The sequence below is a fragment of the Salvelinus alpinus genome, chromosome 12, assembly GCF_045679555.1.
Source record: "Salvelinus alpinus chromosome 12, SLU_Salpinus.1, whole genome shotgun sequence".
In the NCBI taxonomy this organism is placed as follows: Eukaryota; Metazoa; Chordata; class Actinopteri; order Salmoniformes; family Salmonidae; genus Salvelinus; species Salvelinus alpinus.
Window position 1 is genome coordinate 6,103,674 of NC_092097.1, and position 25,635 is coordinate 6,129,308.

Sequence of the window (25,635 nt, forward strand, 5' to 3'; positions counted from 1 at the left end):
TTTCTCTCATTAATAACTACTCAGTAGACGGAGAGTTGTGGTGCCTGTCATCCTGTTTTGGCATGGTGCCCATTTGGGACAGTAAGTGTCAGTCTCACTGAGCCAGTAGTGAGCTCTGTCTCCATCTTCACTAATGACAGAGGGAAAAAACGATATCATTTATAGTTGAAGTCAGATGTTTACAGACACTTAGGTTGGAGTCATTAAAACTTGTTTTTCATTCACTCCACAAATTTCTTGTTAACAAACTATAGTTTTGGCAAGTCGGTTAGGACATCTACTTTGTGCATGACACAAGTCATTTTTCCAACAACTGTTTACAGACAGATTATTTCACTGTATCACAATTCCAGTGGTTCAGAAATTTACATACACTAGGTTGACTGTGCCTTAAAACAGCTTGGAAAATTCCAGAAAATGATGTCATGGCTTTAGAAGCTTCTGATAGGCTAATTGACATAATTTGAGTCAATTGGAGATGTACATGTGGATGTATTTCAAGGCCTACCTTCTAACTCAGTGCCTCTTTGCTTGACATCATGGGAAAATCAAAAGATATCAGCCAAAACCTCAGAAAAGAAATTGTAGACCTCCACAAGTCTGGTACATCCTTGGGAACAATTTCCAAAAGCCTGAAGGTACCACGTTCATCTGTACAAACAATAGTACGCAGTTATAAACACCATGGGACCACGCAGCCATCATACCGCTCAGGAAGGAGACGCGTTCTGTCTCCTAGAGATGAACGTACATTGGTGCGAAAAAGTGAAAATCAATCCCAGAACAACAGCAAAGGACATTGTGAAGATGCTGGAGGAAACAGGTACAAAAGTATCTATATCCACAGTAAAACGGGTCCTATATCGACATAACTTGAAAGGCCGCTCAACAAGGAAGAAGCGACTGCTCCAAAACCGCCATAAAAAAGCCAGACTACGGTTTGCAACTGCACATGGGGACAAAAATCGTACTTTTTGTAAAAATGTCCTCTGGTCTGATGAAACAAAAATAGAACTGTTTGGCCACAATGACCATCATTATGTTTGGAGGGAAAAGGGGGAGGCTTGTAAGCCGAAGAACACCATCCCAACCGTAAAGCACATGGGGTGGCAGCATCATGGTGTGGGGGTGCTTTGCTGCAGGAGGGACTGGTGCACTTCACAAAATAGATGGCATCATGAGGGAGGAAAATTATGTGGATATATTGAAGCAACATCTCAAGACATCAGTTAGGATGTTAAAGCTTGGTCGCAAATGGGTCTTCCAAATGGACAATGACCCCAAGCATACTCCAAAGTTGTGGGAAAAATGGCTTAAGGACAACAAAGTCAAGGTATAGGAGTGGCCATCACAAAGCCCTGACCTCAATCCTTTAGAAAATTTGTGGGCAGAACTGAAAAAGTGTGTGCGAGCAAGGAGGCCTACAAACCTGACTCAGTTACACCAGCTCTGTCAGGAGGAATGGGCCAAAATTCACCCAACTTATTGTAGGAAGCTTGTGGAAGGCTACCTGAAACGTTTGACCCAAGTTAAACAATTTAAAGGCAATGCTACGAAATACTAATTGAGTGTATGTAAACTTCTGACCCACTGGGAATGTGATGAAAGAAATAAAAGCTTAAATAAATCATTCTCTCAACTATTATTCTGACATTTCACATTCTTAAAATAAAGTGGTGATCCTAACTGACCTAAGACAGGGAATTTTTACTTGGATTAAATGTCAGGAATTGTGAAAAACTGTATTTGGCTGTATTTAAATGTATTTGGCTAAGGTGTACGTAAACTTCCGACTTCAACTGTACATATCGTATTGCCACTTAAGTATCGTGATAATATCGTATTGTGAGGCCCCCTGGCAATTCCCAGCCCTACTAGTTTAGTCATCATCATTGGGATGGAATCACATTAGGATTAGCCTGAACTGACACCAACAGAACACACACCAAGCAAACACACACACACACAACATGAGTCAGTGCACGCATGTGTGAGATGGAGAGTTCATTCACAGACACCACTCCAGCACTTCATCTCCCCGGGCATTTCAGTACAATGAGCTTTGAATGGATGGGAATACAGTCAAAACAAACCCAAAATCTATTTATTTCATCCGGAGTGATTTACACAATCGTTATAAACAGTTTTTTTACATTTTGAAGTCGACAACCAACCAAAGGAAAGTATTTTCACAGTTTTTGTTGTTATCGTGACTTCCCACCTAGCCCTTTAAATGGTTTAGATTGTAACTTTATTATGAAACTGCACAGAGACCTGCAGTAGTGGCGTACGCCATTTTTTACATTCAGCATCACTCTGTCAAGGGAAATATAGTTGTATTTCTAACAAAGTAATCTACATTATTTCAGGATGTTGTGTATCCCTGGACATAATCAGAATTCATGTAAACATTACCGTTTCGAAAACATAGCTTATCTTTTGGCACAAATTAAGCCGCCTACAAACATCTGTACTGAATTAAATATTACCAGTACCTTTTTAAATCTTTATTTTCCCCAAACACAATTCAACACAATCGCAAATCGCTTTTTTGTCTTTAATCACTTGAAGCATATGTGAAGCAAAGGCTTAACACCTAACAAACACTTTGAACTTTTTAAAAACTCTTAACATAGGCCAGGTCCTGTTGCTACCTCATATCCCAGCAATAATGCCTGTGTTAAAAGCATGTTATCACAGAACACAAAGAGAAGACGTGATAATAAAAGTGAACATGGGATCCTCTGTCTGTGAAAACTGCTTTGTCACACTAGCTTCACCTGATATGGTGGAGTACTTGATAGTCTACTTAGAAACTCTGTAGTGATGCACCTTTTAAAAGTCTCTCTCTCTAAGAAGGAGAATAATAACTGAATTCATTAAGCATCCATCAGATGTTTGGATGAAAAGGCCCGAGAGTTGACTTGTCCCGGTTAGTGGTTCGGGTATTATCATGGTGGGAGCTGAGGGCATATCAGTAACAGTGCGAAGGGATGAAACCGAAGGAGCCTTCAGTAGATAGATCACAATAGAAGCAGGACAGAACACTGACTGGGTGACTATAGAGGTCATTGTAACATTCATACCACACGTGAACAGGAAGGAAGGATGGTTTCAGGTTTGGCAACAACAACAAAAAAAAGCTTTGCTCTTACCCTAAAGTGTAGAAAAGGTCTTGTTCGCCCTGCCTTCTAATCGACATACCCTCAGCCTCAAATGATCCATCTTATCACTCAAACTGTCTATGGTAAACAGATGGACAGACGGAGAGAGACAGACGGTCATAGGGAGCCCCCGTATATCCCATGGAGAAAGCTGGCTACCTCTATTCAACATAGCTCCAGAGAGGCCGGCTAGAGAGACCGGCTAGAACCGCAACAGACAGACCGGCAGCCCAGCTAGCCATGGACAGGACAGGACCTTTATTCATAGAAGTGGAAGTGATAGAATGTTTATATCTGTTCCATTAGAGCATGTAAGAGGGACCACAGCTGGGAGGCGGTGAAGGTTGACAAAGGTCGGTGTGGAGAGGGACGCAAGTGCAGGTAACAGGGTCACAGAGGGACAGGTGCGTGTGGGGGACAGGGATGCAATTGGAAGTTACAAGGGGAGGAGGTGTGGGCACAGAATGTGTTGGGGACACAGGGGTACACATGGGGACAGGTGCAAGAGTCATGTGAGGAAATAGGGGCATAGTAGGGGAGCAGTGGGAGATACAACACGGGGGTACATGCGATAGATAGAAAATGGGGCAGTAGGTCAAGGGAAATGGGACAGTTGGGGGGGGGGGGGGGGGGGGGCAGGATGAGGTCAAATGGCTCTATTGGGCGTTTATTCATATATTACATTTTTTATTTAACCTTTAACTAGGCAAGTCAAGGGGGACATTTTTTTTAAAGAGGGGAGTAGAGAAGAAGAGGGGAGAGTAAGACACAGAGGGGACATTTGGGATGACCATCTGGTACGGGGGAGCACCCTGGAGAGGTGACCTGCTGTCTCGTCTGCCACCATGGCACAATGCTGCCCCGTCTGCCCACTGCACCACAGACCTGCCAACGCCATTATTGGGCCAGTAGTCCCAGTCCATTCTTGGTATAGATCGAGAATATGCAGTGTGATGACACTGGGCTGTGGCTGTGCAAGGCTGCGCTGGCCTGGATAGGTTTGCACTGCTATCAGAGCATTTCGCTATGGAGTCCCCTTCTTAGGGGTTAGGTAGTCTAGGACTTTCTGTCAATATCCATAATATCAGAACTGCTTTATAGCCATACAGTCTGTGTTTTTCTACTGTACTCCACCCATGGCTTTGATTAAATGGACGTTTATTCACACACACACACACACACACCAGTCACTCTGATAGATACATGGCACTGCAATCTACAAAACACTGACTTATGAACCCCACACAAGAACCGATAGACCACACACACACACCAGTCAGTCACTCTGGTAGATTACAGTGCCATGTATCTATCAAAGACTGACTTATGAACCGATACAGTACACACACACACACATTGTCCTGTGGGTCATTGTCCTGTTGAAAAACAAAATGATAGCCCCACTAAGCGCAAACCAGGTGGGATGGCGTATCTCTGCAGAATGCTGTGGTAGCCATGCTGGTTAAGTGTGCCTTGAATTCTAAATAAAATCAGACAGTGTCACCAGCAAAGCACCCCCACACAATCACACCTCCTCCTCCATGCTTCACGGTGGGAACCCCACCTGCGGAGGTCATCCGTTCACCTACTCTGCGTCTCACAAAGACACAGCGTCTGGAATCAAAAATCTCACATTTGGACTCACCAGACAAAAGGACAGATTTCCACTGGTCTAATGTCCATTGCTTGTGTTTCTTGGCACAAGAAAGTCTCCTCTTCTTATTGGTGTCCTTTAGTACCTCTGCAGCAGAGGTAACTCTAGGTCTTCCATTCCTGTGGCGCTCCTCATGAGAGCCAGTTTCATCATTGCACTTGATGGTTTTTGTCTTAAAGTAATGCTTCTTTGCCCTGTTCTTGCCATAACATGGATTTGGTATTTTACCAAATAGGGCTATCTTCTGTATACCACCCCTACATTGCCCAAACGCATTAAGAATGAAGGAAATTCCACAATTCAACTTTTAATAAGGCACACCTGTTAATTGAAATGCATTCCAGGTAACTACCTCTTAAAGCTGGTTGAGAGAATGTCAAGAGTGTGCAAAGCTGACATCAAGGCAAAGGGTTAGCTACATTGAACAATCTCAAATATAAATATATTTTGATTTGCTTAACACTTTTTAGGTTGCTACATGATTCCATATGTGTCATTTCATAGTTTTGATGTCACTATTATCACTATTATTCTACAATGTAGAAATTTGTAAAAATAAAGACCCTGGAATGAGTAGGTGTGTCCAAACTTTTTACTTTTGACACGCACGCACCCACCAAACTTATCTGGCTCTATGGACTGCAGTGAAAGCCACGTGCTTTCTACACGCGTCATGTATGACACAAGGAATGCTTCACACAAACTGACACACACACTCCAGACACCCCAAAATCTTCAGACCCTTTCAGACCCTTCACACAACCGCTAGCTAACTAGTCTCTCAGAGACCACAGCCACAGTCATACGACATCTTAGCGATTAGCGCTGCTCATGCGTCTCACTGTCCCTGTTAGCCGTTAGCACGCCACTGTCACTCTACATACAACACAGTGATTAGCCTGCATCCACCTACACTGGAATCACATAGAAGAGATCATGTGACCTCCCCTAGGAATGCATGAATACACAGGCACGGAATGAGATGGGGCAGTGAGGGTTTGTCACTCTAAAGGACAGACAATAAGACAAGAAAATCAAAGAGAATCGTGCCAAAAAACTAGAGAGAATCCCAGAGCTCAGAATCAGCTAAACCCTCTGGGATAGTGGAGGTCTCTCTCACAGGTCTATGGTGACAGACAGACAGGGATGGGTGGGCCAGGGCAGGTTGGAATGCGGGCTGGGGAGAGTTCACACATACAGTATAGACTGAACAGAAAACAGGATGGGAGGGAAAGGTGTGTCTGGTTATAATCGCTCTCACTCGCTCTACGGGACTGAAAGAGAAGAGACGGAATCACAAAGGAGGACATCATCGATTCACTCCCTCGGTCTCTCCCATTTGCATTATCTATGCTCTCTTCCCCCCCTCTAAGCTCTCTTCCGGCTCTCTCTAAGTAAATGCTCAAACCACTGATCTGGTAATTAGCCAGCTTGACTGTCTGCTAACAGCACTGATTAGGTAGACAGATGTCCAAGTCATCACTATCATATAGAAACCAGTGAAGCTGTGTATACAGCTGTATCCCTCTTCACTCCAACCCTATTAAACCAAGTAGCATCCCAGCATCCAGGGAAGAGGATTTTACTCACATCATTGAGAGAGCTCTATGTGCGTTCCAAAAGCGGACGGCAACAAGCCATAGTTCTATTGTAATGGATTCTAGAACTGCTGGTTCTATTCTAGACAGCTGGTTCTCTCTTTAGTCTCTAGCACTGATTCGATCCATTAGTGTCAAATGACTCGATGGTATACCTGGGCCCATATTCATGAAGCATCTCGTGTAGGAGTGCTAATTTAGGATTTCTGTTTTTTTTTGTCATAATGATTAAGATTACATAGAGATGAGGGACCTGATCCTAGATCAGCACTCCTACTGTGAGACTGACTCTGATTTTGGGCCCTGGTATCCCAGGTGATAAATTCAACACCGGTTTAAAAGAAAGGCAGACAAGCCCCTGAGGAGTGGAAGGAGTAGCCCAACTCTGATCTACTGGTCTGTAGAGCCACAAAGCCACATCAGCAGATTCAGCCAGGATTCTGGGTCAACCCTTACACACACACACACACACACCCTCCTCCGCCCACCCCCCTAGCGTCAGTCTATTACTCCTATAGGGGGAAGTGGGGGAGGGGGAGCAGTGGAGGGAGGGACATTAAATTAGCAATCCTTCCACACAGCAGACGGACAGGAAGACCAAGTCTGAGTCTAAGGCTGGGTCTCAAAAGACATCATATTCCCTGTGTAGTGCAATTACAATCCAGGTGCGCAAAGCTCTTAAGAGTCTTAACCCAGAAAGACTCACAGTTGTAAATCGCAGCCAAATGTGATTGACTCAGGGGTGTGAATACTTACCGTAAAACTTCCATTATTAATAGCCCGGGCTTATATTTGCTTAAAATCACTGAACACAACAGGCGTTTATTTCCTTAATGCACACATCATTTGCATAGTTAATCGTTTCATTCCAACATTTTAATACATGTATGTATTTCCTGCACAAATGTGGTATCATTTACACACTGTATCATGTTCATTTTGTCTAAGTATGCCTCTATTTAAAATAAAATACATTAAAAAAATTCCTTGACAGAATAATTACTCTCCTCTTTGACTGGCTATTTTTGTTAGTTCGATCTGAGGGTGGCCTGTATTCCAGAAGTTGTTGACTGTTTTTGTGCTTGCCAGTTAGCTAGCAGTTCTCAGCTGTTAGCAGTCAAGGGCTAGCAGTTTCTTACTGGCGGCAAAAACATTTGAGTCATTACTGAATTATTTAAATGTAACAAATCAAACATTAACCCCCGAAACAATTCATGGTAATTCATGGTTACCTCGTAAACAATTCATTTATAACCAGCGTTTATTTTAAACAGCCGTTAATTTGCTGAAATATGTGCCGTTGTCCGGCTATTAAAAAGGGACAGGCGGCTATTTGAGACTCTGCAATTTAATTGAAGAGTTACACTATCTAAATGAGATATGTGTCGTTGTGTGTGTGTGTGTTTGTATAACAGACGGCATATCGCTAAGATAGATGGAACACACACAGAGATCATACATTGCCCTATAAACTGTATGCCCTATAATGATCAGTGAATGTGAACAGTTATGTACAGTACATTCGGAAACTATTCAGACCTCTTGACTTTTTCCACATTTTGTTACGTTACTGCCTTGTTCTAAAATTGATTAAATAGTTTTTGTCATCAATCTACACACAATACCCCATAATGACAAAGCAAAAACGTATGTTTAATTTATTTTAGCAAATTAAATATCACATTTACATAAGTATTCAGACCCTTTACTCAGTACTTTGTTGAAGATACTTTGGCAGCGATTACAGCCGCAAGTCTTCTTGGGAATGACGCTACAAGCTTGGCACACCTGTATTTGGGGAGTTTCTTTCATTCTTCTCTGCAGATCCTCTCAAGCTCTGTCAGGTTGGATGGGGAGCGTTGCTGCACAGCTATTTTCAGGGGTCCAGAGCTGTTCGATCAGGTTCAAGTCCGGTCTGAGCGGTCTGGAGCAGGTTTTCATCAAGGATCTGTACTTTGCTCCGTTCATCTTTCCCTCAATCCTGACTAGTCTCCCAGTCCCTGCCGCTGAAAAACATCCCCACAGCATGATGATGCCACCACCATGCTTCACCGTACGGATGGTGCCAGGTTTCCTCCAGACGTGACGCTTGGCATTCAGGCCAAAGAGTTCAATCTTGGTTTCATCAAACCAGAGAATCTTGTTTGATATGGTCTGAGTCCGTTATGTGCCTTTTGGCAAATTTTAAAGCGGTCTGTCATGTGCCTTTTACTGAGGAGTGGCTTCTGTCTGGCCACTACAAGTGCTGCAGAGATGGTTGTCCTTCTGGAAGGTGCTCCCATCTCCACAGAGGAACTGGAGCTCTGTCAGAGTGACCATCGGGCTCTTGGTCACCTCCCTGATCAAGTCTCTTCTCCCCCGATTGCTCAGTTTGGCCGGGTGGCCAGCACTCGGAAGAGTCTTGGTGGTTGCAAACTTCTTCCATTTAAAAATGATGGATCCCACTGTGTTCTTAGGGACCTTCAATGCTGCAGAAATGTTTTGGTACCCTTCCCCAGATCTGTGCCTCGAACACAATCCTGTTTCGGAGCTCTACGGACAATTCCTTCAACCTCATGGCTTAGTTTTTGCTCTGACATGCACTGTCTACTGTGGGACCTTACATAGGTGTGTGCCTTTCCAAATCATGTCCAATCAAATCAATTTACCACACGTAGGCTCCAAGTTGTAGAAACATCAAGGATGATCAATGGAAACGGGATGCACCTGAGCTCAATTCCGAGTCTCATAGCAAAAGGTCTGAATTCTTATGTAAATGTGATTTACATTTTTTATTTGTAATACATTTGCAAAAATGTCTAAAAACCTGTTTTTGCTTAGTCATTATGGTGTATTGTGTGTAGAATGATGAGGGGGGGGAACTATTTAATCAATTTTAGAATAAGGCTGTAATGTAACAAAATGTGGAAAAGGTCAAGGGGTCTGAATACTTTCCGAATGCACTGTATATCTACGATTGGCCTCGTTAAAACTACCCATTGCCCTCATTGACTGGCTTCCATAACACACATACACACACACAAAGAGAGATACACACCGACACAAACGCTCACATACATAGACACACACACACACAGACGTGGCTGGAGGGCTGGTTGGCTGAGCAAGAGAACATCTCTAACACACGCAATCACACGTATCTGCCTGAAAGCCCATCTGTGCGATAGTCACACACACAGTAGTGTTGGTGCAGCTGTCTAGCCTGCAGTGACCCTCCGTAGTTTGAACTCCGCTTGTCCGTCTGCCTCTCCAGGGGGTAGAGTAAGTGCTAGCCTTCCTGTATATGTGCTTGTCTGGAGATTTAGCGTAGCCTCCCTCCCGGGTCAGTGGCTAAAGCTTCATCGAACAGCACACACACACACACCTCCAAATTCAGCCCCTCAGCTTAAAATACTCACTGTCACACTCATCCGAACAGACATACACAAACGTCACAGTCCGTCATAGCAAATGTGATGTCACATGCGCGCCGAATACAACAGGTATTACCTTACAGTGAAATGCTTACTTACAAGCCCTTTTTCTGACACCACCTAGTATATAGGTTCTGGATGGCAGAAACCTTAGCCCCAGTGATGTACTGGGCCATATGCACTACCCTCTGTAGAGCCTTACGGTCAGATGCTGAGCAGTTGCCATACCAGGCGGTGATGCAACCGGTCAGGATGCTCTCGATGGTGCAGCTGTAGAACTTTTTGAGGATCTGGGGACCCATGCCAAATTTTCAGTCTCCTGAGGTGGAAAAGCTGTTGTAGACTGTCATGGTTTATTTGAACCATGATAGTTTGTTGGTGACCAAAAGTTGAAACTCTCGACCCGCTCCACTACAGCCACGTCGACGTGAATGGGGGCCTGTTCGGCCCTCCTTTTCCCATAGTCCACAATCAGCTCCTTTTCTTGCTCACGTTGAAGGAGAGGTTGTTGTCCTGGCACCACACTGCCAGGTCTCTGACCTCCTCCCTATAGGCTGTCTCATCGTTGTCAGTGATCAGGTCTACAGCTGTTGTGTCGTCAAAAAAAGTAATGATGGTGTTGGGAGTTATGCTTCGCACACAGTCGTGGGTGAACAGGGAGTACATGAGGGGACTAAGCACACACCCTTGAGGGGCCACAGTGTTGAGGATCAGCGTGGCAGATGTGTTGTTGCTTACCCTTACCACCTGGGGGCGGGCCGTCAGGAAGTCCAGATCCAGTTGCAGAGGAAGGTGTTTAGTCCAAAGGTCCTTAGCTTAGTGATGAGCTTTGTGGGCACTACGTTGTTGAACGCTGAGCTGTAGTCAATGAACAATATTCTCACATAGGTGTTCCTTTTGTCCAGGTGGGAAAGGGCAGTGTGGAGTTTGATTGAAATTGCGTCATCTGTGGATCTTTTCAAAGCACTTCATGGCTACCGACATGAGTGCTACGGGGCGGTAGTCATTTAGACAAGTTACCTTCGCTTTCTTGGGCACAGGGACTATGGTGGTCTGCTTGAAACATGTAGGTATTACAGACTCGGTCAGGGAGAGGTTGAAAATGTCAGTGAAGTAACTTTCCAGTTGGTCAGCGCATACTCGGAGTACACGTCCTGAAAATCCGTCTGGCCCCGCAGCCTTGTGAATGTTGACCTGTTTAAAGGTCTTGCTCACATCGGCTACGGAGAGCGTGATCACACAGTCGTCCGGAACAGCTGGTACTCTCATTCATGCTTCAGTGTCGCTTGCCTCGAAGCGAGCATAAAAGGCATTTAGCTCGTCTGGTAGGCTCGCATCACTGGGCAGCTCGCGGCTGGGTTTCCTTTTGTAGTCCATAATAGTTTGAAAGACCTCCCACATGTGACGAGCATCCGAGCTGGTGTAGTAGGATTCAATCTTAGTCCAATCTTACTCCTTTATTTGATGGTTCGTCTGAGTGCATAGCGGGATTTCATATAAGCGTCCGGATTAATGTCCCGCTCCTAGAAAGCAGCAACTCTAGCCTTTATCTTGGTGCAGATGTTTCCTGTAATCCATGGCTTCTGGTTGGGATATGTAGATACAGTCACGTTGTCGATGCACTTATTAATGAAGCCGGTGACTGAGGTGGTATACTCCTCAATGCCGTTGGATGAATCCCGGAACATATTCCAGTTTGTGCTAGAAAAATTGTCCTCCAGCGTACCATCTGCGTCATCTGACCACTTCCGTATTAAAGCGAGTCACTGGTAATTCCTGCTTTAGTTTTTCTTGTAAGCAGGAATCAGGAGGATATAATTATGGTCAGATTTGCCAAATGGAGGGTGAGGGAGAGCTTTGTATGCATCTCTGTGTGTGGAGTAACCGCTTCTGGGTGAGCATTTTCTTGTTTTCTTATGGCCTTATACAGCTCGTTGAGTACGTTCTGTTTGTGGTGGTAAATAGACGGCTACTAAAAATATAGATGAGAACTCTCTTTGTAGATAGTGTGGTCTACAGCTTATCATGAGGTACTCTACCTCAGGCGAGTAATGCCTCAAGACTTCCTTAATATTAGACATCGCGCACCAGCTGTTATTGACAAATAGACACACACCCCCACCTTACCAGACGTAGCTGTTCTGTCCTGCCGATGCACGGAAAACCCAGTCAACTGTATATATTATCCGTGTCGTCGTTCAGCCACGACTCGGTGAAACATAAGATATTAGTTTGTCATGTCCCGTTGGTAGGATAGTCTCGAACGGAGATCGTCCAGTTTATTCTCCACTGATTGCACGTGGGCCAATAGAACAGATGGTAGAGGCGAGTTATCCATTCGCCGACGAATTCTCACAAGGCACCTCGATCTCTGCCCCCTGTATTTCCGTCTTTTCTTCTCATAAAATAAAAAATCTTTGTCCAGGTCGAGTTGAGTAATCGCTGTTCTGATGTCCAGAAGCTCTTTTTGGTCATAAGAGACTGTAGCAGCAACATTCTGTACAAAATAAGTTTCAAACAATGCAAAAAAATAACACAGTTGGTTAGGAGCCCGTAAAAAGGAAGGCATCCCCTCTGGCGCCACATCAGCATGGAAAGGGGACATATGAGCCATTTCCAAAACAAACAAGAAATTTTAAAACCTACATGTAGGTTTTGGCTACAAGCACCAGTATTGCAGTACTATCTCGGATCTGATGCTGGGTATTAATCCCGAGTGTACTACAATGGCACAGACAGGATTTTCTGCTGAAATCAGTGTTTTTCAAGCTTTGCTATATGATACACAAATCCCTCTCTATCTATTCACACACAATATCTCTGTCAGCTTAATACAAAACAATCTGGGGAAAAAAACGCTGCACACACAAAAACACACCGATACACAATATAAAAAAAAACAAGAAAATTAGCAAATACTCAAACACACAATAACAAAAAAAATGCACACACACACACAAATCCACATGCTCTAGCAACACGTAAGCTACTTAGCGCTGGAGGTGCTTATGGACCAGCTGGCCTCATCCTAACACCAGGGTTGTGCTCAATTCTGAATTTTTGAATTGACTCCCACCCCACAGGATGTAGAATTAGAATTTCAGTTTGAGTGACAGGAACAATAATTGAATTCAGTTCAATTCAAATAAATTCCACTCAGTCATAGAACATGAAAGTTTCATTGGATCTGACAGGTCGCACTTCCAGATACCAAAGAATATTCCACTTTTCTCTGGAAACAATGTTCATATACTCTTTTAACCTCAGTTGGTTAGAATAGCTAATTATATTTCCACCAACCATTTGTTCAGCTTCTTTTTGAAGGATTTAGGGTCAACTTGAGGGTTAAACTGATGCATTCTGGGAAATGCATTCTTCCCCATAACTTAGCATATTCGCATATAGTTTTTATTTTCCTTGATCATTCATTTTAAGAGTTTGTCCTGGAAATCTAATTGTTTCATCAATATTTTATTTGCATTTACAATATATAACATCATGTTTGATGCTTTATGTACAAGTTGGAGATTTGTATAGGCTACACCTAATATATATTTGAAGAGGCATTTGAATTTCATTGAATTCAATTATATTTCATTGAATTCAAATTGCAATTCTGTATCCTGTTTACTACTTCAATTCAAATTCAAGAATTTAAATGGAATTTATGAGGCATTCTCAATTCAATTCTGAATTGAGCACAACCTTGCCTCACACACATTTTGTTAAAAGTGTTTGTTACAGCCAGAGAGACAGCTCATTCAGCCTACTGTCACACTGCTGTCAGACTACAGCTCTACATAAGAAACCAGTAGAAGATTAGAGGGGAGGGAGGAGTGGAGAGAATGGGGGAGGAGGAGGGGATGGAAGGAGAACTAGGGGTCTGCCTATCTGGGCCAGGGTTGAGTTGGGGGAGGAGTTCAGTGAAGTGGAAAAAAATGCAGGCATACATACAGTTATTGCATGTGGTGTGTGTGTGTGTGCGTGCATGTGTGTGTGAAGCTAGGCCAGAGAACAAGGGTGTGTGTGTGTGTGTGTGTGCGTGCATGTGTGTGTGAAGCTAGGCCAGAGAACAAGGGTGTGTGTGTGTGTGTGTGTGTGTGTGTGTGTGTGTGTGTGTGTGTGTGTGTGTGTGTGTGGCCAGGTCCTGCTGGGCCAAAAAAGGCCTGGTCAGTCCGGCGCAGTGCCAGAGTCACCCGCTCGAGCATGAAGGAGAGGTGTGTGTGTGTGTGTGTGTGTGTGTGTGTGTGTGTGTGTGTGTGTGTGTGTGTGTGTGTGTGTGTGTGTGTGTGTGTGTGTGTGTCTTTGAGAGTAAGAGAGAGACAGAGAGACAGAGAGAGAAACAGAAAGTGAGAGGGGGAGATAGGAGAAAGAGAGAGACTGCATTTAAATAAAAGGAGGGTAGGCCATTCAATCCTGTCCTGTACTAGCAGCCATATACCCTGTGAAAGTAACTGCCCCTTACATTTACTTCCGGGTCATGTCCCTTAATCTGTTGAATGCTACCCAACTCAGCTGGTCATTCGTTCTATTGGTTCGGTTGCCAGAGACACAACCCAGTCGTTAAGTTTTTTTGTTCTGTATCTATGGACACGACCCAGTAGTTTGTTCTAAAATGTTCTATTGCCATACTGGTAGGCAATATTCGTATCCTTGCTTGCTAGCTAGCCAAATACGGCTAATTTACAGTTACATCAAATAGTGCAGTCAGAATAACAGTAGCTGTATTTGCATTTGTTTAAGCTGTTTTCTAGTGACATTTATTTGGATACATCCATAACAAATGAGCTAATGAGGTGCGATTTTGCCTGGCATAGAAAATGTGCTCTCTCGTCAGGATATATATATATACAGTGGGGCAAAAAAGTATTTAGTCAGCCACCAATTGTGCAAGTTCGCCCACTTAAAAATATGAGAGAGGCCTGTAATTTTCCTCATAGGTAAACTTCAACTATGACAGACAAAATGAGAGAGAAAAAATCCAGAAAATCACATTGTAGGATTTATTTATTTATTTATTTGCAAATTATGGTGGAAAATAAGTATTTATACAGTTGAAGTCAGAAGTTTACATACACCTTAGCCAAATACATTTAAACTCAGTTTTTCACAATTCCTGACATTTAATCCTAGTAAACATTCCCTGTTTTAGGTCAGTTAGGATCACCACTTTATTTTAAGAATGTGAAATGTCCGAATAATAGTAGAGGTGATTTATTTCAGCTTTTATTTCTTTCATCACATTCCCAGTGGGTCAGAAGTTTACATACACTCAATTAGTATATGGTAGCATTGCCTTTAAATTGTTTAACTTGGGTCAAACGTTTCGGGTAGCCTTCCACAAGCTTCCCACAATAAGTTGGGTGAATTTTGGTCCATTCCTCCTGACAGTGCTGGTGTAACTGAGTCAGGTTTGTAGGCCTCCTTGCTCGCTCATGCTTTTTCAGTTTTTTGTTTCATCAAACCAGAGGACATTTGTCCAAAAAGTACGATCTTTGTCCCCATGTGCAGTTGCAAACCGTAGTCTGGCTATTTTATGGCGGTTTTGGAGCAGTGGCTTCTTCCTTAATTAGCGGCCTTTCAGGTTATGTCGATACAGGACTCGTTCTACTGTGGATATAGATACTTTTGTACCCGTTTCCTCCAGCATCTTCACAAGGTCCTTTGCTGTTGTTCTGGGATTGATGTGCACGTTTCGCACCAAAGTACATTCATCTCTAGGAGACAGAACGCGTCTCCTTCCTGAGCGGTATGGCGGCTACCTGGTCCCATGGTGTTTATACTTGCGTACTATTGTTTGTACAGATGAACGTGGTACCTTCAGGCGTTTGGAAATTGCTGCCAAGGATGAACCAGACTTGTGGAGGTATACAATTTTTTTTTGAGGTCTTGGCTGATTTCTTTTGATTTCCCCATGATGTCAAGCAAAGAGGCACTAAGTTTGAAGGTAGGCCTTGAAATACATCCACAGGTACACCTCCAATTGACTCAAATGATGTAAATTAGCCTAACAGAAGCTTCTAAAGCCATCATTTTCCATAATTTTCCAAGCTGTTTAAAGGCACAGTCAACTTAGTGTATGTAAACTTCTGACCCACTGGAATTGTGATACAGTGAATTATAAGTGAAATAATCTGTTTGTAAACAATTGTTGGAAAAATTACTTGTGTCATGCACAAAGTAGATGTCCTAACCGACTTGCCAAAACTATAGTTTGTTAACAAGAAATTTGTGGAGTGGTAAAAAATGACTCCAACCTAAGTGTATATAAACTTCAGGTGAATGTGTGTATATATATTTAAATATATTTATATATATACATAAAGTTGTATAAAAAAATTAGGCCAGCTGATTCATGATTTTGTCTGGCTGAGAAAACACTGCCTGCCTGTTTCGTCCCGACTCCCGGCACTTTCATTACCATGGGACAGCTGGAGATCGAATTTCAATATTGAAACAATGTTGCAAATGTCGGAGAGACAGACAGCAAGGTTTATACAAATCTCCACTGTTGAAAACTAAATGGTAGTCTAAAAGAAATGTTAGATAATGTCTAGATACTTTTTATAGTGGCTGGCTGGGCTGATGCGCAGTCAGATGGAACCGAGTAAATAGGCATTTTAACGTCATAGATTTAGCTGGAGGTAAATTGTGGAATAGACACTGAATGCACTTTTAACCAATCAGCCTTAAGGATTAGACCCACCCGTTGTATAAAAAAATATATTTGCGTTTGTGGATTAATTTACTTCTGCAAGTTGCCTTTTCTGAAGTATTTGGCTTGAAAACCATTGCGCTACGTTTTTGCCCATTGAAAAACATTCAAAAAGCCTACAAAGTTCAAAAACTACAAGGCTACTTCTTGGTAAATGGCTCGTCACTTTTATAGCATATAACAGAGTGACAGTCAGACACAGTAAAATAGAACAGAGGAGAGTTCTCTGGAAAATCATGAACCCATTTAGTCTCCTGACACTTCTGTGGTTCTAGATTAGACTCTACACCTGAGGCCTGGACGCTCAAGAGGCTACTGTCTTTAATCTCTCTCTAAGTAGGTTCTCTGTCTGGGAGATTCAGAGATTGGGTGCAGCTGCGCGCCTCAAAATGATACACGCAACACATTGACGCTCAATCAATTGGCAGACACACATACAACAATAGCACACATTGGATACAGAAAGCGACACACAAAACACACCAAAAAAAACAAACAGGGAAAAACAGGACTGATGTTTACTTTCTACACTGTCCCTTTTGTGGAGGACACTTCCTTCTTTCTCACTCTTCTATTTTTCCCATTTAAAAAAAATCTGTGACAACCGATCCTTTCTTCCTAACAGGGACTCGCAACCAAGAGAGCAGCAACAGTTACACCAAAGAGGACATCCACAATTGACTCTCTCCCTCCAACCTCCCTGCCCCGCTCTCTGTATATTCTTTAAACACACGGTGCTCACTCTGTATCACTCTCCTCTTAATGTAACATTTATTTAACTAGGCAGGTCAGTTAAGAACAAATGCTTATTTACAATGACGGCCTACCAAAAAGGCAAAAGGCCTCCAGCGAGAATGGGGGCTGGGATTAAAAATAAAAAATATATTTAAAAAGAAATATAGGACAAAACACATATCACGACAAGAGAGACACCACAACACTACATAAAGAGAGACAACACAACATAGCAGCAACACATGACAACACAGCATAGTAGCAACACAACATGGCAGCAGCACAAAGCATGGTACAAACATTATTGGGCACAGACAACAGCACAAAGGGCAAGAAGGTACAGACAACAATTCGTCACACGAAGCAGCCACAACTGTCAGTAAGAGTGTCCATGATTGACTCGTTGAATGAAGAGATTGAGGTTACTGTCCAGTTTGAGTGTTTGTTGCAGCTCGTTCCAGTCACTAGCTGCAGCGAACTGAAAAGAGGAGCGACCCAGGGACGTGTGTGCTTTGGGGACCTTTAACAGAATGTGACAGGCAGAACGGGTGTTGTATGTGGAGGATGAGGGCTGCAGTTGGTATCTCAGATAGGGGGGAGTGAGGCCTGAGAGGGTTTTATAAATAAGCATCAACTTGTGACGTGTATACTGAGATGACCAGTTTACAGAGGAGCATAGAGTGCAGTGATGTGTCCTATAAGGAGCATTGGTGGCAAATCTGATGGCCGAATGATGAAGAACATCTAGCCGCTCGAGAGCACCCTTACCTACCGATCTATAAATTACATCTCCGTAATTTAGCATGTGTAGGATGGTCATCTGAATCAGGGATCGTTTGGCAGCTGGGGTGAAAGAGAAGCAATTACAATAGAGGAAACCATGTCTAGATTTAACCTTTGCTTGCAGCTTTGATATGTGCTGAGAGAAGGACAGTGCACAGTCTAGCCATACTCCCAAGTACATGTATGAGGTGACTACCTCAAGCTCTAAACCTTCAGAGGTAGTAATCACACTGGTGGGAAGAGGGGCATTCTTCTTACCAAACCACATGACCTTTGTTTTGGAGGTGTTCAGAACAAGGTTAAGGGTAGAGAAAGCTTGTTGGGCACTAAGAAAGCTTTGTTGTAGAGCAATTAACACAAAATCCAGGGAGGGACCAGCTGAGTGTAAGACATCTGCATATAAATGGATGAGAGAGCTTCCGACTGCCTGAGCTATGTTGTTGGTGTAAATTGAGAAGAGTGTGGGGTCAGGATCAAGCCTTGGAGTACTCCCTTGGTGACAGGCAGTGGCTGAGACAGCAGATGTTCTGACTTTATACACTGCACTCTTTGAGAGAGTTGAACAGAGCACCTCCCCACATTTTCACTCCCCCCGCTCACCTATTCTATTTCCTTCCCTTTATCACCCCCTCTCTCCCTCTTTTCAGGCCAGAGGGACCACAGCACAGACAGTGAATGGCCCTGATGTCATTAACTAGCTGCAGTTCTTTGTGCTGAGCTAGCCAGTCCACAGATAACGATCTTCTGCCCTAAAGAACCACCACCACCACCACCACTACACAGCTGGGTGGAACCTCACACTCATCAACAGGTCATTCAAATGTATACATCCTCTCTACAATATAAGTGATTCTCTTACATTCTGATAAGTGAGTCTACAGTGCATTTGGAAACTATTCAGACCCGTTGACTCTCTCAACATTTAGTTACGTTACTGCCTTGTTCTAAAAATGGATTTAATAGTTTATCCCTCATCTACACACAATACCCCGTAGTGACAAAGCAAAAACATTTTTTTCTTCTCAATTTGAACAAATGTATTTAAAAACAAAACTGAAATATCACATTTACATAATTATTCAGACCCTTTACTCAGTACTTTGTTGAATCACCTTTGGCAGCGATTACAGCCGCGAGTCTTCTTGGGTATGACGCTACAAGCTTGGCACACCTGTATTTGGGGAGTTTCTCCCATTATTCTCTGCATATCCTCTCAAGCTCTGTCAGGTTGGATGGGGAGTGCCGAACAGCTAGTTTCAGGTCTCTCCATAGATGTTCGATCGGGTTCAAGTCCGGGCTCTGGCTGGGTCACTCAAGGACATTCAGAGACTTGTCCCGAAGCCACTCCTGCATTGTCTTGGCTGTGTGCTTAGGGTCGTTGTCCTGTTGGAAGGTGAACCCTCACTCTGGAGCAGATTGTCATCAATGATCTCTCTGTACTTTGCTCCGTTTATCTTTCCCCTCGATCCTGACAAGTCTCCCAGTCCCTGCCACTGAAAAACATCCCCACAGCATGATGCTGCCACCACCATGCTTTACCGTAGGGATGGTGCCAGTTTTCCTCCAGATATGACGCTTGGCTTTCAGCTCAAAGTGTTCACTCTTGGTTTCAACAAACCAAAGAATCTTGTTTCTCGTGTTCTGAGAAACAAGATGGTAAACTCCAAGCGGGCTGTCATGTGCCTTTTACTGAGGAGTGGATTCCGTCTGGCCACTCTACCATAAAGGCCTGATTGGTGGAGTTCTGCATAGATGGTTGTCCTTCTGGAATGTTTTCCCATCTCCACAGAGGAACTCTGGAACTCTGTCAGAGTGACCATCAGATTCTTGATCACCTCCTTGATCAAGGCCCTTCTCCCCCGATTGCTCAGTTTGGCCGGGCGGCCTGCTCTAGGAAGAGTCTTGGTGGTTCCAAACTTCTTCCATTTAAGAATGATGGAGGCCACTGTGTTCTTGGGGACCTTCCATGCTGCAGACATTTCTTGGTAATCTTCCTCAGATCGGTGCCTAGACAATTCTGTCTGGGAGCTCTATGGACAATTCCTCCAACCTCATGGCTTGGTTTTTTCTCTGACATGCACTGTCAACTGTGGGACCTTATATAGACAGGTGTTTCCCTTTCCAAATCATGTCCAATCAATTTAATTTACCACAGGTGCACTCCAATCAAGTTGTAGAAACATCTCAAGGGTGATCAATGGAAACAGGATGCGCCTGAGCTCAATTTTGAGTCTCATAGCAAAGTTTCTGAATACTTATGTAAATAAGGTATTTTTGAAAATTGTATTTATAATACATTTGCAAACATTTCAAAAAACCTGTTGTCGCTTTGTCATTATGGCGTATTGTGTGTAGATTGATTAAATACATGTTTTTCTCATAAATTTTAGAATAAGGCTGTAACATAACAAACTCGGAAAAAGTCAAGGGGTCTGAATACTTTCTGAATGCACCGTATATAAACCGGGTAGTTTGGGCCTTCGATGCTGATTGGCTGAAACAGCATTTCAGTCGTGAGTATATCAGACAATATATGAAGAGATGGAGAACCGCACACTGTCCAAAACTGAGGCTTGAATGCAAAATAAAGATACTTATTAAAACATCATGGTGCCCCAAAATTCATAGTGCAAGAAAGTGCAGAAATGAAAGGTGAAAACAAAACACAACCGTTTCAGACAATATACCATGGGTATGACGCAAAACTACTTGTTTACTGTTATATGTATGTTGGTAACCGGTTTATAATTGCAATAAGGCAAGACACCTCAGGGGTTTGTGCTATATGGCCAATATACCACTGCTAAAGGCTGTATCCAGGCAGTCTGCTTTGCGTCATGCATAAGAACAGCCGTTAGGCGTGGTATATTGGCCATTATAAACTGGGTGGTTCGAGCCCTGAATGCTGACTGGCTGACAACCGTGGTATATCAGAACGTATATCACGGGTATGACAAAACATTTATTTTTACTGCTCTAATTACGTTGGTAACCAGTCTTTTAATAGCAATAAGGCACCTCAGGGGTTTGTGGTATATGGCCATATACCACATATACGCATCGCGCGTCGTGCGTAAGAACAGCCCTTAGGCGTGGTATATTGGCCATATACCACACCCCCTCAGGCCTTATTTCTTAAATATACCACACCACCTCGGACCTTATTGCTCAAATATATCATATATCGTGATCTGAGAGGATACATTCCACATAACCTACTGACACTGAGTCTGTGTAAATCAATGTAAAAGTCAGATCTGAATGTGAGATGGTCTGTAAACTGTATCTTTGAAGAAATTAAATGGCTTTGAAAAAGCCCTCTCTTTTTAGGTAACCTGATTGACTGGGTTGACATCTGATATCAATAGGATGCAAATGATCCAACTGACTCTCAACAGACGGTCTTTCAAAACCTGTGAACATTCAAATAATGCTCTGACTGTGTGCGCACTGTTGCATGCGCTGACAACAGAGAGAGTTGCTCAGCAGCTTCAGAAACAGGAAGAGAACAGGAAGTGTGAGGGAGGCCCACGCGGCCTGACAGGAAGTTATTCTGCAACAGAAACATTGTCTGATGAACCCTAAGGAGTTCATTAACAACTGCACTAACATAACACCTTGAGGGACACACACCAACAGAGAAATAAACACACACACACATATATAGAAACACACACACACGCAGAGAAGCAAACGCAGAAAAATAAACTCACAGACACAAACACCTCCACTACACACTGAAACACACGAGTCATGTGGAATCTACAGGGAGGGGGGATTTGTTATCCAAACTGCTCACGGAGGATATTAAAATCAGACAAATTACCACAGAAGCACAATAATCAACATCTCACACAGTATAGTTTCGGAATTAGCTAGTAAGCCGTCGTCCACAGTCCCTGGGCAGGCTATAAATAGATGAAAACATACTGCATAAAATCAAACATTGACACATCTCCATATTCATAAGCTCCATATTCATCTGATTTGAAATCATAGAAATATAGATAATAGAATGTACATTCCCATTGACCTTGACAGTGGGTGGATCGGCGGCCATCATTGTGGTAGTAATTGGAAGGAAAAATGTCAATTCAATTTAAATGTCAAAGGCGTACCAGCTAAATTGCAGTGCTCTGAAAGGATAGGTCCATTCTATGAACTATATTGAAATGACACCCACCCTGTATTCAAGAGTATGCTGTGTCTCAACAGTTGGCGGGCACAACACACACACCTCAAATTATGTAAATTAGCGTTTAAAACTACAACATATGCAAAAAATAATAATTATGCAGTTTACACGTTTTTTTTGATAATTGATGTTAAAATGTTAAAAGGTTTTTTTAACTATCAAATGCAACTGATAATCTTTTCCAGTGATGAAGACAAGACGTCTCATGGTATAGTAGGGTATGCATTAGACTTGGGCGGTATAATGTATATACCGTATACCAGGGTATTTTTAAATACCCACAGTAGGATTTTCAATAGCTCAAACAATTTTTAGCTTATTTTTTCATGAATGTGAATATATATTGAATATTTTCAAATGAATACCTGCAGTCAACTTGTGCCCTAAAAGACAAAGCAGATCATGTTCCTCATTTCAGCTGTTGCGTCATTTTTTTAACTGTTCCCCAAAGCAGCTGATTGAGCCAGTCACATAGTATGCTTGTTTACAAAGAGCACACGGTGCAAAAGGAAGCTGTCTTGACGTGACGACCCATTGTTGCGCAGCGCAAGCAAGTTACACTTGAAATTCACTACTAATGTTTGCCAGCTAAATATCTTATAACTACTCTGAACAAAAACATAATTGCAACATGTAAAGTGTTGGTCCCATGTTTCATGAGCTGAAATAAAAGATCCCAGAAATGTTCCATACGCACAAAAAAGCATATTTCTCTCAAATTCTGTGCACAAATGTGTATACATCCCTGTTAGTGAGCATTGCTCCTTTGCCAAGATAATGCATCCACTTGACAGGTGTGGTATATCAAGAAGCTGATTAAACAGCAGGATCATTACATAGGTGCACCTTATGCTGGGGACCTGGGGACAATAAAAGGCCAGAGCAATGTGCAGTTTATCACACAGCATAATGCCACAGATGTCTCAAATTTTGAGGATGCGTGTAATTGGCATGCTGACTGCAGGAATGTCTACCAGAGCTGTTCCCAGAGAGTGTAATGTTCATTTCTCTACCATAAGCCTCCTCCAACGTTGTTTTAGAGAATTTGGCAGTACGTCCATCTGGCCTCACACCCGCAGACCATGTGTAACCACACCAGCCCAGGACCTCCACATCCGGCTTCTTCACCTGTGGGATCGTCTGAGACAAGCCACCAGGACAGCTGATGAAACGGTCTCTAAAAAAATCCCTCCCAGAGTTTTTTTGGGGGGGGGAAACTCATGGCCCTGCCTAGTCATGTGAAATCCATAGATTAGGGACTAATGAATTTAAAACTTGTTGAAAATGCTGCATGTTCTGTTTAAATTTTTGTTCAATATATAAGTTTCACTGTCTAAGATGTGCCAAAAAAAAATGTCTCCAGCAATGCATTTGGTTTGCTAACTTGCTATAGCTAAGTCACGAGCTTAAAAAGATAAAGCTTCTTGGTCACAGCAAAGACAGCCAATCCACTCCTGGATCAAGTTCCCTGCTGTCTAATATTTGTTTTGTGAGTGCAGCAAACTTCATGAGCTGGGGTGTCTTTAGTCGTTGTAATTTGTTTAATGTTCGCTTGCACTTGCTAGCATTTAGCTAGCGTCTGCTATGAGAATTCACTAGTACTTTGTTAGCATGCATATTTAAAAATAATAATAATAATAATACATTTGGAAAGAAATACACAAGTATGTGGACACCCCTTCAAATTAGTGGATTCATCTATTTCAGCCACACCCATTGCTGACAGGTGTACAAAATCGAGGACACTGCCATGCAATCTCCATAGGAAACATTATCAGTAGAATGGCCTTACTGAAAGAGCTAGCTCAGTGACTTTCAACGTGGCACCGTCATAGGATGCCACCTTTCCAACAAGTCAGGTCGCCAAATGTCTGCCCTGCTAGAGCTGCCCTGGTCAACTGGAAGTGCTATTATTGTGGAGGTGGAAACGTCTAGGAGCAACAACGGCTCAACCGCGAATTGGTAGGCCGCACAAGCTCAGAACGGGGCCGCCGAGTTCTGAAGTGCGTAGGGCGTATAAATCGTCTGTCCTCGGTTGCAACACCGAGTTCCAAACTTCCTCTGGAAGCAACATCAGCACAAGAACTGCTGGGCGGTAGCTTCATAAAATGGGTTTCCCTGGCCGAGCAGCCGCACACAAGCCTAAGATCGCCATGCGCAATGCCAAGCGTCGGCTGGAGTGGTGTAAAGCTTGCCGCAATTGGACTCTGGAGCAGTGGAAATGCGTTCTCTGGAATGAAGAATCACGCTTTACCATCTGGCAGTCTGACGTACGAATCTGGGTTTGGTGGATGCCAGGAGAACGCCTGCCCCAATGCATAGTGCCCACTGTAAAGTTTGGTGGAGGGGGAATAATGGTCTGGGGCTATTTTTCATGATGTGGGCTAGGCCCCTTAGTTCCAGTGAAGGGACATCTTAATGCTACAGCATACAATGACATTCTAGACAATTCTGTGCTTCCAACTTTGTGGCAACAGTTTGGGGAAGGCCCTTTACTGTTTCAGCATGACAATGCCCCTGTGCACAAAGCGAGGTCCATACAGAAATGGTTTGTCGAGATAGGTGTGGAAGAACTTGACTGGCCTGCACAGAGCCCTAACCTCAACCCCATCGAAACACCTTTGGGATGAAATGGAACGCCGACCTCGAGCCAGGCCTACTTCACTAATGCTCTTGTGGCTGAATGGAAGCAAGTCCCTGCAGCAATGTTCCAACATCTAGTGGAAAGCCTTCCCAGAAGAGTGGAGGCTGTTGTAGCAGCAAAGGGGGACCACCTCTATATTAATGCCCATGATTTTGGAATGAGATGTCCACATACTTTTGGTCATGTAGTGTAGCACCCCCTTGCTAATACCGTATACCCCGTTAAGGTACAGAAACGGTATGAAGGTATGAAAATCTGGATACGGCCCAACCCTAGTATGCATAGTGGGTCAACTTTGAGCACCTCTATCTCCTGAATGTTTTGGCATTCTGATACCAAAAATGTCACTTCTGACCACTTCTACCGTGGTCAAATATGTATGGAACGTTTCGTTGAAATAAAAAGGGAAGCGGTCAAAAAGTGATTGAAATCAAATGGAACGACCTTCTTATTAAAACAGGCAGTGAACAGGGCACCTACAGTACTACTGTAATCCCCCAGGACTAAATAATACTGTTGATTCCTGATCAAATGCTACAGCTTCTGTACTGCCATGAGTCTGCACTTATCGATTAGACTGTAGACCGTGGCATTGCATTTTTCCCTCGTACTAATCCCTGATATTACACAGTAGGGATCCATACTAAATCCAATAGAGCCATGATAGATCAAAATAAGGGTATCCACAATTAAAGCTTTCAACACTCCTGACAGATACGTGGTTAGTGATCAGT

At 43.1% G+C, this 25,635-nt stretch overlaps 1 protein-coding gene across 9 annotated transcripts in view; it reads right to left on the minus strand.

Moving 5' to 3' along the window:
• The window catches only part of kif21b (kinesin family member 21B), a 112,765-nt gene that overhangs the window by 74,803 nt on the left and 12,327 nt on the right, over positions 1–25,635 (minus strand). The gene's annotated exons all lie outside the window — the stretch shown is intronic.